Source organism: Acipenser ruthenus, chromosome 3 (assembly GCF_902713425.1).
Source record: "Acipenser ruthenus chromosome 3, fAciRut3.2 maternal haplotype, whole genome shotgun sequence".
Taxonomy (NCBI): domain Eukaryota; kingdom Metazoa; phylum Chordata; class Actinopteri; order Acipenseriformes; family Acipenseridae; genus Acipenser; species Acipenser ruthenus.
The window spans coordinates 94,075,510-94,088,034 of NC_081191.1; the positions used below are offsets into that span (position 1 = coordinate 94,075,510).

A 12,525-nucleotide genomic window follows, 5' to 3' on the forward strand; every position below is an offset into this window, starting at 1 on the left:
ATTTAGCAGACACCTTTATCCAAGGTGACTTACAGAGACTAGGGTGTGTGAACTATGCATCAGCTGCAGAGTCACTTACAACTACGTCTCACCCGAAAGACGGAGCACAAGGAGGTTAACCCTTTGCGGTCCTATGTCGGACCTGGTCCAACATTGCAATTACTCCTATCTGGTCCAATGTCGGACCCTGTCAAAAAGACGCAAAAAACGGGTTTCTAGTCGTTTTTTCTCCGGAAAAAGCCGAGTGGGAGTGACAGGAGCCGAGACAAGCCGAAAATAAATAAATAAATAAAAGGGCGCATCTCATGAATAGTCATACTTGCCCCTGGCATCAGATAACGGCGGCCATAAGGAAACAAGCTGGCTGCTACTGAATCAGCGCTCAGAGAATATCACTGACATTTGCAGAGCTTTTTTGAGATGTTATAGTAATAAAATAATGACTTGGATCGCATTATTGAGGCGTTTGGTGATAAAATGAGTGATCAGGAGATGATTGATCAATATGTACGACTATTATTATTATTATTATTTATTTATTAGCATATGTGAAAGCTATAGCGAACGAAAGGGTGGGGCGGGGCTGGACATGCCTAGTGAGTGCTTTGTTGATATGCAGGGCCTTTTAAACCCGTTTGACTGTGGAAAAAGAATACTTTTAAACAGCGCGTCTAAAATTAACTGCGCGTGTGAAAATAAATTGGACCCGACGCGCCTGACACGCACTTAATAAATGGACTGCAAAGGGTTAAGTAACTTGCTCAGGGTCACACAATGAGTCAGTGGCTGAGGTGGGATTTGAACCGGGGATCTGGTTACAAGCCCTTTTCTTTAACCACTGGACCAAAATGTACCAAATACATTTTTCTAACACTAGGGGCGTCATTTCAGATTTCAGTAGGGGAGGGCAACTTTAAGCGGGTGTCCAGGGGCCACTTAGGCCCCTCGAAGCTCTTTGTTTTTTTGTAGATAAAAACTTAAATTTGTTCATTATGGGAGTATTTTCTGCGATTATTTCCTATATATATATTTTTTTTTAAATCATACGATAACAAAATTACTAACACAGGACAAACAAGAAACTTTTAAAGCTAAGCAATCTGCACCTGTGCCCTGCAGACCCAGTACCAAATAAAGACTTATTTTTAAGCTTATATATAAGTTGAGAACAAACAGGAGATAATATAGTAAGATATTACTGATCCCAGAGCCTTGATGCATCAATCTTGGAGTCTTAACACAGATATCAGTCACACAGTTTCATACATTGTGCACTATTCTTAGTAGAGATGAATAATTTTGTTTCATAAAATACAATCTACTTACCCCTGCAATGATTGTTTTTATTATTATTATTATTATTATTATTATTATTATTATTTATTTCTTAGCAGACGCCCTTATCCAGGGCAACTTACAGTCGTAAACAGATAACAGAGCAGATAACAGTGTCAGTGACAGTTACATCAGGATATAATTAAATACAAAATACTAAAGATTAAATAACACTTGTGACAGATTACAGTATTCTAAAGTACAGGATTAAATGCAGTAAAATAGGGGGCAGATAAGAGCAAGTAAAGCGCATTTAAGGAAGAATGATAAGTGTCCAGAGGGGGGGGGGGGGGGGGGGGGACGACTCCATGTATCAAATTCAAGCAAACCCCTCCCATTATGCAAGTAATGGAATTAAAAAATATATTATTTTGTCATACTGTTGGCTGTAAAAATAAGCAATTACTGTATTAGTTTTGTTGATATTGCCTTGTAATGCATGTTTTACTTATCAATACTAACTATTCTGCAGTAACACAGGGCACTGGGGTCGCAAAGTCATTTTTATTGGCAGAAGAGGGTCTAGTACTGCAAAGTTTGAGAACCGCTGCTATAGAGAGTGCTGCCTGGTTTAAAAATGTATCCCATGACAGGACATGTTTTTTTCAGATGAGACTCTAATTCATTAGGCTACAAATACAGTGTATATTAGATTTACAAATAATTCTCTCAAAACGGAAGTTTTGGAAATAATTATTTTAGAAAAATAAAAGGTTGCAAAAATGTAAATAATCAGATGAAGATCTATTTTTTTTCTTTTTAGTTCTGTATTTCTTTCAAAAAACTAAACAAAAACATGAGGCGCTTTACACTTCAGTTAATACTTAATGGATCGCCTACAAGTAGAGTTAACATACTGTGATGGGAAAAACAATAACATTTAATTGTCAACAATCTTCTAAAACACACTATTGCTGTAGATCAACACATATTATCAATCTGAATTTCTAAAGCAATGTTGATGCTGAAATTGTAATAGAAACGCTCTTTCACTATTTGTGTGACTTTTTTTTTTTTTACTTTCCTGCAGAGTCCTAGCAAATAAGGGAGAGCTGACAGGTCTGCGTTGGTGTATTGTTCCTAAAATGAACATGTTGTATAAAACACAGGGCGGGCACCTGCCCCCTGCCCAACACATGCTGAATTTATGTAATTTGATACATTACATTTCGACTTAACTTTTTAGTATGTTATCATAGCAATACAGTTAGAGAATTTAAAACAACAGGTAGATGTCAGTTAAAAATGCTACAAAAAATTACAAAAGTAGCCTGTCCTCAAATGAGGAAAACGGCACTAAATGGGTTAACCAACTAACATAAAATTATCACAGTAAATGTTTTTTTCTGATTTATCTGTAACAGACCAACAGAAATGCTGCTGCTGTATTGACTCTGTATAAAGTTAAGTTGTTCACTTTATTTTGTATTACTGCACAGACAGAGCACAAACCCTATTTGTGCTTTAACCCCACTTCACTGCCCTGCTACCTTCCACTCCTCTCCTGCTGGCTCTCCCTTGCCTTATGCCTTCTCCCAGGACCTTCCCTTTCAAAGCTTCCTCTGCTCAGTTGTTCTGGACTCTTCTGATCTCTCATGTTTAAGAGCTTCCTTCTCCTCCCACTCCCATGTTTCAAGTGCTTGGGTGTCTCTCTCTCACACACCAGATCAGCCAATAGGACACAGGGAGCTGCCTTCAGAGCACTCAGCTGCTTGTTACCATAGTAACAGAGGCGAGCTTCTTGCGTCAGGCATTACACCCGCCGGCATTGCAAGGTTGTATTGCGAAAAAGAAGCAGCAAGTTAATAGAAGTTTAAAAATACACTATCACAAAGTATCTTGGATACCGATCTGTGATGGCAAAAGTACAGCCACAAGAATCTCATGTAACATTTAAACCATCAAACGTTCGAACTGAACTGAAAAATAGTATTTATTGCCAAGTTATTCTTGTATTTTATACTACTACTGTATTCACTCAGGATAACCCTGCTAACATGCAATAACTAATTACTAGTTGTCTCTTTCCAGCTCTGGGAACTGAAGCTACTCTTCAAACCCTGAGTCTCCCGGCTCCTCTCCTAGTTAAAGCCACTGCTGAACCAGCTGTAAATTAACACAGTCCCTGCTAATCCACATCACTACCTGTATGGCTGGCTGCCACTTCATGCCTGCTACACTCTCTTACCTGTGACACAATACTTGCACAGGTCCTAAACAGGCTGGAAAGCACTTAACAGGTTAGCATCAGCCCAGCAGCACTGTGCACAATGCCTCGTTAGGGGCAGATTCTAGTGGGACCTTGGAGGCTCCACTCCACACCTTCTGGTGCCCCTCCCCCAAGCAGGAATACTTGATAATCTCTCTTGCTGTGCAAAGGCACTTTTTAGAGCAGCTGTTCACTGTATAAACTCGATATGCCTACAGAAGCCTCACAACAGGGATGGAATAAAGCCTCTCATTGCACAGTACTTTGATTCATTCCTGGTTTTACTACAAAGTTTAATAACACTCATCCGAGCTCATATTAAAACCTGGAACGGGTGAAACAGCTATGCAAAAGGAGTCTTATTGTCATCCCTGCACAATATACTGTATATAACTACTCATGAATGCAATTTTTCAAAAGGAAAATATATTTGAGGCAGCAATTTACTTTAGCAGCTTTTGCTACTATACAGCATTAATTTGAGTGTCTAGGCAAAATGACAAGGCCATTCTTCAACACTAGACACAGATTACAGAGACTGCAGAAGCAGCAGCAGCAAGCGTTTCTGCCATTCTTTCAGTGAAAGCCAATGCCTCTGCCATTGTCCCCGATGAAGAACAATCACCAGCAATAGACCGTCATAACTGTATTGATGCATCACGCACACACAAAATAAGCACAAATTGTTATGTATTAAAGTCTTGACGAACTGAGAAAGCACCATCTAAAAAAAAAAAAACAGACTTGTTGCTTTCTCTCCCTTTTTCACAGCATTTAAGGAGGCAATTGTCAAAACGCTGAATGATGGAGCGATTAAGGCAAGATATCAAAAGCAAACAGGCACTCAAAATGAGTTTGACACTTTTGGAGGAATGCAAGTAATTACTGCTTTAGTTTGGTACAGGCTCAATCACAAACGAGCTGACATCACAGCTCCTACCTAATAAACTGTCCTTGTGTTACAGCTAATGGAATACTCTTCACAGCTAACTTGCTGTGTGTGTGTGTGTGTGTCAAAGCCTTCTGGTTTCTAATGTTGCCGGATTTAACCCTTTTTACTGGCAAACACCAAGGTTATTGTAAATATAAATAAATAAATAAATAAATAAATAAATAAATAAACACTCACTCAGAACAGAGTACCCCAGCCCCAGCAGGTTGTTACAGTGCCCATGTAGGCAAACATCCCACAAAATCATAGCAACCCCGGAATCCAAGAGAGAGTGTGTGTGTGTGTGTGTGTGTGTCAGAGAGAGAGAGAGAGAGAGAGAGAGAGAGAGAGAGAGAGAGAGAGAGTGAGTGAGAGTGAGAGTGAGAGTGAGAGTGTGTGTGTGTGTGTGTGTGTGTGTGTGTGTGTGTGTGTGTGAGTGAGTGAGTGAGTGAGAAAAAGAGAAATCAGTCTTTTCCCTGTGTGTCAAAAAATATATATTTGCAGTAATCTGCTAGTTGCCAGGGTTTGTTCAAATATAGTTCTGTACATTGTAAGCCTGTATAAATAAATAAATAAATAAATAAATAAATAAATAAATAAAAACAAACAAACAAACAGATTTGTAAAAGCAATGTGATAGGCAGAATATAAAATGTCCTCCAATAGATTAAATCAATGCTATTCAGACTTACAAATTACATATAACTATAATAGTCGCTTGAGTGTGCTTTTAAACAGATTTTTACAACAAGACTACTGTGCGTCAGTAAAAGCCATTGCACGCCAAGGCTGCAAATACAAACATGGAGCCATCAGCATTACAATCAACTCACCATGACTTGCATCCACCATGTGTATATGCACAAATGCACATGCTAATGTAACACCCTATGGGAGCTCAATCTTGAACAACAGCTTCAACATCGGAAGGTCCTTTTTAATTCTGATTGCAGGTTAACGTTCCAGGCTTCCTTTTTATTTGCCTTGCAAAGAAACACTGCTTCTACCCGCTGTCTGTCTGTCTGTCTGTCTCCATGGCTGATCCTGTTTATCTGTCAGATTTCAAACTGGTTAGTGGAAACACACCCTACATACTCTGCTCCAGCTGCTCCACTGCCTGACAGAGCAAGTCTGATGTACATGCTCTAAATGCACATGTACAGTGCCGTGAAAAAGTATTTCCCCCCTCATCTGATTTTCTGCATTTTTGCATATTTTTGACACTGAATGTTATCAGATCAACCAAAACCTAATATTAGATAAAAGGGACCCTGAGTGAACAAATAACACAAAAATGTGATACATATTTCATTTATTTATTAAAGAAAGTTATGCAACACCCAATGCCCCTGTGTAAAAAGTAATAGCCCCCTTAGACTCAATAACTGCTTACGCCACCTTTAGCAGCAATAACTGCAACCAAACGCTTCCTGTAGTTATTGTTTAGTCTCTCACAGCAACATGGAGAAATTTTGGCCCACTGCTTGTTTCAGGTCCTGCCACAACATCTCAATGGGGTTTAGATCTGGACTTTGACTAGGCCATTCCAAAACTTCAAATTTCTTGTTCTTCAACCATTCTGATGTAGACTTGCTTGTGTGTTTCGGGTCATTGTCTTGCTGCATGACCCAGCTGTGCTTCAGCTTCAGCTAATGGACGGATGGCCTGAAATTCTCCTGTAGAATTCTCTGATACAGAGCAGAAATCATGGTTCCTTCAATGATAGCAAGGCGTCCAGGTCCTGATGCAGCTAAGCATCCCCAAACCATGACACTACCACCACCATGCTTGACCGTTGGTATGAGGTTCTTACTGTGGAATGCAGTGTTTGGTTTTCGCCAGACATAACGGGGCCCATGTCGGCCAAAAAGTTCCACTTTTGACTCATCTGCCCATAGAACATTGTTCCAGAACTCTTGAGGATTATCCAGGTGCTTTTTGGCAAACTTGAGACGAGCATTCATGTTCTTCTTAGTGAGGAATGGTTTCCGCCCTGCTACCTTGCCGTGAATCCCATTTTTGCCCAGTGTCTTTCTGATGGTGGAGTCATGAACACTGACCTTAGCTGAGGCGAGAGAGGCCTGCAGATCCCTGGATGTTGTTCTAGGGTTCTTTGTGACTTCCTGGACGATTCTACGCCTTGCTCTTGGAGAGATTTAGGCAGGACAGCCACTCCTGGGAAGATTCACTACTGTCCCAAACTTTCTCCATTTGGACAATATGGCTCTGACTGTGGTTCGGTGGAGCCCCAGAGCCTTAGAAATGGCTTTGTAACCCTTTCCAGACTGATAGGCATCAATAACTTTTTTCAGGAGGTCTTCAGGAATTTCTTTTGTTCGTGGCATGATGCGCCTCTAGAACCTGTGTGCTGACAACTTCACTCTGATGGTAAGGGCCAAAGTTAGTCAGATTTATATTGAGCAGGGCTGGCCCAAATCAGGCCTGGTTGTTAACCAAAGTACTCAAACAGCTGACCCTAATTATCCCTTTAATTGGGTTAAGTTAACTAGGGGGGGCAATAACTTTTTCACACCTGAAGACTGCATGTTTGATTACCTTGCACACCAAACAAATGAAAGAAGCACCAAACTTTGGTGTCATTTTTTCTCTCAGACTCCCTCTATATACTACTACAACACACAAAAAAATCTGACCAAATATAATGTGACAAATGTGCAAAAATGCATAAAATCAGACAGGGGGCAAATACTTAAGGAGAATCCCGCAGGTGCTTGCAATGCAGGGTTACTCATATTTGTGTGATGTGTGGCAAAACCTTTTTATGAGGGGCAGGGGGTGGAACACCAAAAATTTGAACTGAAAGATGTTTATATTTTTTCAGTGCTTGGTCGGTGAAGTGCAATAAAGCACAATTTAAACCTGGAAAGAAAGATTTTTAAAAGCGCCACTTTTTTTTTCTAAAGCACTGATTCAAACAGAAGCTGGCAGGTTGTAGCAGAAAAGGCCAGCATTGAAACCTGGGGGTTGATTGCTTGATCACATGCAAGGACAATGCTTTGTTGTTGCCAGTCAGAAGATTCGGCATACAGGTTTTCATTTAGTTAAGGAGAGCAAATTTGGTGAAATGAATGAAAGATGAATGTTTAAAGAAATATTTTAAATGAGAAGGTGTTTGTAAAAGCACTTGGATGTTGGTGAATCTCATCTTGATCAGATATACTTTATTGTTTTTAACTGAAATTTTCTTTCATCTGATTTGAAATAATTTCTGGAGTCTAACTGCATCCCACACTGCCTTGCTCTGCTGTGTGCAGCTTATTAAACTGAGATAATGAGATGTCCAAAAAATATTCTACCAAGGAAGCTGCAAACAAGGAGCAGCCTCTTATTCATGAAAGCATGCTGTCCTGTGTAATCTTGTGTTTGATTAAAGCACTTGCACCTCAATGCAGGAACGCCTGCGATGATTATACAGACAAAACAGTGCTGGAAGCCCCTGAAAGAACTAGGATATTCAAACCACTGCTGCTTTAGCACATCTTCAAAACAGTGCTGGAACCCCATGAAAGAACAAGGATATTCAAACCACTGCTCTTTCAGCACATCTTCAAAACAGTGCTGGAACCCCCTGAAAGAACTAGGACATTCAAACCACTGCTCTTTCAGCACATCTTCAAAACAGTGCTGGAACCCCCTGAAAGAACTAGGATATTCAAACCACTGCTCTTTCAGCACATCTTCAAAACAGTTCTGGAACCCCCTGAAAGAACTAGGACATTCAAACCACTGCTGCTTCAGCACATCTTCAAAATAGACTTCATCCAATAGGGGCACTCATGCATTTAGAAGCTACAAGCCAATTTAAACACAGCAAGTCATTTTAAAAAGAACCAGAAGCTGCTGATAATTCCTGTGGTTTCTTAATATTTGTTTTATAACAATGGTTTGTACTGTAAACCTGGTTCATTATTTAATTAAAATCACAAGAAAATCTGTAGCTTTGTGTGTATTCTTCAGGTCTGATGTAAGCTGCCTTGATTGCTGTACAGCTATGGCCAACAGTTTTGCATCACCCTATAACTAATTGTGCTTCATAAAGTTGAATGAACCTGCTGAATAATGCTACGTTAACAAATAATTGCAACCCGCTTTGTAGTTTTCCATATACTTAACAAAAAACTGATAAATTGAAAAATGTGACATTTCAAAATCTAACATGAAATACTGTACTACTATTGTGGCTTCCAGTAGAATTCTGCGATATCATTTTGTAGTTTCTTTAATTGCATGATGTTAAATAAATCTAAATTATGTTCATATAGTTTTTATTTTTTTAAATTATGTCTAAATCCTAAAATTATAGGTGATGCATCACTTTTTGCCATAGCTGTAAGTGTCTAACAATGATGATAAAAAGCTGTGCTGGCTCATCACATGTCAATTTGAATGGGGCTGTTCTTTTTGCTATTTCCTTAACAGTAGGACTGAAGCAGGTATAATCTGCTCTGAGCGCAGCTTCAAATCCCAAGGATCAAGTTCCCACAGTAGCTGAAAACCAGCAGATACTTGAGCCAGAGCTGTGATCAATGACCTTGATCAATCATCAGTCAAAATACAAGCAGCACGACACACGCTGGTGAATTCAGGTCACAATTACTGAGCATGCATTAGGGATTGAATTACCTGGAATGGCAGATAAATGGGTAACTTCTGTTGGCAAAGTGCACAAAATCAGCTTTTGGAGAACAACTGTTTAAAAAAATAAAAATAAATGGGCTCCTGAGTGGTGCATCCAGTAAAGACACTCTGTGTGGAGTGCAGGATGCGCCCTATAGCCTAGAGAGCACAGGTTCGAATCCAGGCTATGTCACTGCCGACCGTGACCGGGGGTTCCTAGGGGGCGGCGCACAATTATTATTATTATTATTATTATTTGTTTATTTAGCAGACGCCTTTATCCAAGGCGACTTACAGAGACTAGGGTGTGTGAACTATGCATCAGCTCCAGAGTCACTTACAACTACGTCTCACCCGAAAGACAGAGCACAAGTGACTTGCTCAGGGTCTCACAATGAGTCAGTGGCTGAGGTGGGATTTGAACCAGGGACCTCCTGGTTACAAGCCCTTTTCTTTAACCACTGGACCACACAGCCTACAATTGGCCGAGCGCCGCCCGGGTAGGGAGGGCTTAGGTCGGCAGGGCAATCCACGGTTCACCGCGCACCAGCGACCCCTGTGGCTGATAGGGCGCCTGCGGGTCTGCAGTGGAGCCATTCACATCTGTGTTGTCCTCCGGCACTATAGGTCTGGTGGCTTCTCTGTGGATCCGCAGTGTGAAAAATGACGGACGGAAAAGTGACAACAGATAACATTTTTTTAAATGTTAAGCGCATCAAACAGTTTAATGATTCATTTATTTAACAAATGTATTAACTAAGAACAAATAAAAAGTTAATGAAATGAAGCATCTTACTTCTGCAAGAGTCCTAAGAGAGACAATTATGCCAAGCTGTCAGAAGAAGCCCACTCAGCTTATCAAATATAGAAAAGTTAACCAAATTTCACATTACTGCAGGACACACATTGCGATCTTTAACTTTAACCAGATTTCACATTACAGCAGGACACACATTGCGATCTTTAACTAGGTTTTACATGTACTGCTCCATCCCCAGGAGCTGCACACAGCTAAACCGATGAGTAACCCCAATAGTAAACATACAAGATTTACTTTGGAATCAAATGCAAAGGGGGGTTACAACCCTAACTAGAAAGTAAACAGGAAATTATCCAAATTCAATACCACCAAACAAACAACTTTGAGAGTGTGGTATAAAAAAAATATATTTGTTTTGTTTAGTTTGAACCACATCAAGAAATGACTGCCATACAGACAATATGGTGTACTAAATACATACCTTCAAATCAACTGATATTCCTAAAATAAGATTAACTAAATTCTCCATGAGGAGGCAGCATTACCTCGTAATATAAAAGCAAATCTCTATTTGTAAATCAATAATTTAGTTATTTTAAAGAATATGAAGAAACCTCCCATAACCCTTGTCCCTACAGCACCAAACTGTTCAGCTCCAGAGAGTACAGAAAGCAGGGCTGCAATGTTAAGAGTTATTCAGCATTGCTTCCTCAAGACTTTCCATCATTTCTGTGTTATACATGGCAACTCACTTTCCTCTGCAGAGCCTTGCATTCAAACTCCAGCTTCTAGAATCAAACAAATTCACTCTTTTTCTTTACAGAAAAAAACCTAAAAGGCTCTTCAACACCCAACCCCCAGCCCAGTGCACTATAACTTATCCTCATGATCCTACTACAGTGGGAAAAAAGAGAAGCTGTTGGCTAAAGTAGTTCCAGCAGCGTGGGAGGAACAGGAAACCCGACATGGAGTAGCATGCTGGAGCCGGACTATCGCACACATCTTCCGAGCTCCTGTGCCATGCAGCAGTTTAACCATTGTGATACCAGGACATACAAATGCTAAAAATAAATATTTATGGTTTGCAAGTCATATTTAAACAATCCATCAATTGGAAGTCATTTGTGGTTGTCATAAAACTACAGAATGCACAGATGTTTATTATGCTATGGCACTATGTACAGAACATACAAGGGTTGTAGGGCATGGTGTACTTTTCCAATGATACCAACGGCTCGTTTTCTCAGAGATTTGGCCTTCCAGCCCACCCGCGCACACTTACATTTTAATTGAAAAGTAGACTGGAAAGTGTTTTTTCATCTTAATTACAAAGAGGTACATGTTTTAAGAGAGCCATCGTTATGAACAACCAATCAATAGGGTGCTTGTTTTTTAAGCTTCAAGGGAAGTGGAAGTTTGTGTGCAGTCAGCTTAATAGCCTGTGGCAAGACGTTATTTTTCATCTATAAAACTTTTACTAAATAATTTCCTAACCAAGTTTCATAGCAATTGGATAAGCAGCTCTTTCCTGTAAGTGTACAAATCTGTGAATATCCACAATACAAACCTTAAGACAATAGATAATTAAGAGAGCAGAAGAAGATTCACATCAGTTCAGTGTGTTTTAGAAGCAACAACCTTCTCTTCCAAACCTAACATGTTCACTTAACTGATGCAAGGCCACGTGGGACCCAAGCATTGATTCTTATGTACACATGACACAACGGCAGGGAAGGGGCTGCCTGGCAAGCTCTGGATTCAGGAGCATTAGCCTGAAAGTCACCCAGGCCTATTGCCCTTGGACAGACAGACAGACAGACAGACAGAAGCAGCTGTGATGCAGCTTGAAAAACAATATAATTTAATTGGTCGCTTGTTTCTTATAAAAACAGAAACAGCTTGTTAAAGGTTACAGGTCTACCTTTTTTGAAAATGCTTAGGGAGAAAAACCAAAACAAGCTTGTTAAAGGTTACAGGTTTACCTTTTTTGAAAATGCTTAGGGAGAAAAAACAAAAACAAAAACAAAAACACAATTTGCAGCTGCTTGGCTGCTAGGCTAACACACTACTTTTCTTCAAAAATCGCAATTTAGCAGCGAGGCTTTGTCTGACAGAGCAGACGACAGCGTAACCCCTGAATATTTTCAATATTCATTTTTGTTATTATTAATAATAAAGCAGGCTGCCATTTGGCAGTCCGCTGCACAGTTTTAGTCACACACCACTTGTCCCAATCTGCATCAACAAGCTACAGTACGTGTTTCTCAGTTGACACACCTCCCTCTTCTTTCCGCTACAGTACAAGAGGTTCTGGGCCAAGGATTTAGGAAATGGCTGGTCACACACAGAGAGAGAGAGAGAGAGGGAGAGAGGGAGAGAGGGAGGGAGGGAGAGAGAGAGAGAGAGAGAGAGAGAGAGAGAGAGAGAGAGAGAGAGAGAGAGAGAGAGAGAGAGAGAGAGAGAGAGAGAGAGAGAGAGAGAGAGAGAGAGAGAAAGAAAGAGAGAGAGAGAGAGAGAGAGAGAGAGAGAGAGAGAGAGAGAGACAGAGAGAGAGAGAGAGAGAGAGAGAGACAGACAGAGAGAGAGAGAGAGAGAGACAGAGAGAGAGAGAGATAGAGAGAAAGGGAGGGGGAGAATTCAAGACCTGCTACA

At 40.3% G+C, this 12,525-nt stretch overlaps 1 protein-coding gene across 17 annotated transcripts in view; it reads right to left on the reverse strand.

The window, feature by feature from the left end:
* Nucleotides 1-12,525, reverse strand: part of LOC117394699 (histone-lysine N-methyltransferase 2C-like) — a 147,718-nt gene that overhangs the window by 109,197 nt on the left and 25,996 nt on the right. The window contains exon 1 of one of the 17 annotated variants that reach the window (XM_059018941.1): nucleotides 10,626-10,644. The exons of the other annotated variants lie outside the window; for them this stretch is intronic. The gene's annotated coding sequence lies outside the window, so the exon portion shown is untranslated. Of the gene's footprint in view, nucleotides 1-10,625; nucleotides 10,645-12,525 lie in introns of those variants that run through there. 17 annotated transcript variants of the gene reach the window in all.